This window comes from Grammomys surdaster, unplaced genomic scaffold, assembly GCF_004785775.1.
Source record: "Grammomys surdaster isolate TR1022 unplaced genomic scaffold, NIH_TR_1.0 363, whole genome shotgun sequence".
NCBI classification, from domain to species: domain Eukaryota; kingdom Metazoa; phylum Chordata; class Mammalia; order Rodentia; family Muridae; genus Grammomys; species Grammomys surdaster.
In genome coordinates, this window is record NW_021604782.1 from 5,299,556 (window position 1) to 5,301,524 (window position 1,969).

The following is a 1,969-nucleotide window of genomic DNA, read 5'->3' on the forward strand; positions in this document are numbered from 1 at the left end:
TGTGTGTGTGTGTGTGTGTGTGTGTGTGTGTGTGTGTGTGTGTGCAGGTGCAGGATGGGGTGCACACATGAAATCTCAGGTTGTTGTTCCTCCCTCAGTTGCTGTTCCATTTTATTTTATTAATTTTTTTTTTTGAGACAGTCTCAGGCTGGCCAGCAATGACTCTCCTGTCTCCACACCCCCAGTGCTGGGATTATAAACATGTATCCCCAGGCCCTGCTGGTTTTCTTCCTAACATGCCTTCTGAGGCTTGATCTGGGCTCCTCGTGTGCTTTACTTCACCTAACTGACTGAGCTATCTCTCCATCCCTGAAGAATCAATGTGAGAACTAGCTGAAATATCTCTTGCTCACACAATGAGAGTTTTAGGATCCAAAGAAACTGCTAGCCTTCTGCTGGGGAAGCTGGATTACTGAAAGTCTTTGTGGGCAGCCACCAGCATAGGGCCATCGACCAGGAAGATCCTTGTTATCTGATGTCGACTGTCAGGGTGACAGATTTCTGTCTCTGCAGTCTTGGCTTTTGCCTTCGGTGAACAGAAGCTCATGCGAGGTGCTCATCAGACCATCCAAAGGCCAGGCAGGGGCTGTGACTTCATCAAGCTTCCCAAATAGACAGTGTGAGTGGCTTTGTGCTTACTTGCCTGTTAGTGATTGTGTCTTTAGCAAATGCTTGTGTGGCAGAGTCTGCCCTGAGACTGGCTTTCATTATACATTGTAGCAAGGTTATGCTGGTGCGATAGACTGTCACTTGCCTCAAACTCCTTAGGATAACTAGTGTTAGCTGAGATAGAGAAATAGAGAGAGAGAGACAGGGAGACAGAGAGACAGAGAAAGAGAGATAGACAACAGACAGACAGACAGACAGACAGACAGACAGACAGATGCAGAGAACTTAAGAGCCGTGATTTGAAAATCAGTGACATTCAGCTCATAGGCCCCCTCACCACTCTCGGAGTTATATGCAGAGGAGGAATGCTGGACAATCAGGTTACTTAGGGACAACTGTGTGGTAACATAACCCACAGACCTGAGAGGTGGGTATAAGATGTCCCCCTACTTCCAGAGTTGGACTGATAAGGAAAACTCAGCAAAGAGGATCTTCCAAGAAAGGCCATTTCACATTGGTTTGTGAAAGGAACTGGGGCGCTCTTAGGATGTCAGGCACCCATGATGCTTCCAAACTCATAGAGTGCATTTGAAACCCTAGTGTATGCAACAAGAAGCATTTTCTGAGTATTTTGTTCTATTTAAACTTGGTGTTTTAGCTAAGAAATTAACATTTTTGGAATAACATTGTGGAAATATGGAAGAAACCTATCTGAACATAATGTCTCTCTTCTTCCTCCCACCCTCTCTTTCGGGGACTGCATATCAGATATTCTTCATATCAGATATTTTATTATGTTTTATAACAGTAATAAAATTACAGGTATGAAGTAGCAACAAAATAATATGGCTAGGGGTCTCTGAGGCATGAGGAACTGTGTTAAAGGGTCTCAGCGTTAGGAAGGTTGAGAGCCACTCCTCTGGTGGACGAAAAAGTCTGAGAAAGATGAATGTGAGGAGGGATATTGTTCCCTGACCCAGATACATAGACAAGGTTTGATACCTCTGAGCTCCAGGCAGAGCCAGGAAAAAGCGTAAGGACATCTCCTGCAGGCTGTCGGTGCAGGACGATTAAGTGTAACCTAAAGGGAGTGAAGAATCTTTGTTATTATGTGGAGTGAACACTGAGATTTGAGAAACTGCAGAGCTACCTAAGACCAGAGGTGGGGACAGACACAGGCAACACCTGGAGAGTACATAGTTGGCACAGACATCATCATTGTCACCTGTCGCCCTTGTGACAGTTGTAGGGTGCGTCTGCTGAGGGATTTTGAGCATATTAAGTGTGGAAAACAGAAAGAGAGAAATTAAGATCCATGCTTGGCGCTCACTCAGTTTGAGGCAAGAGCCCAAGGTTTTGG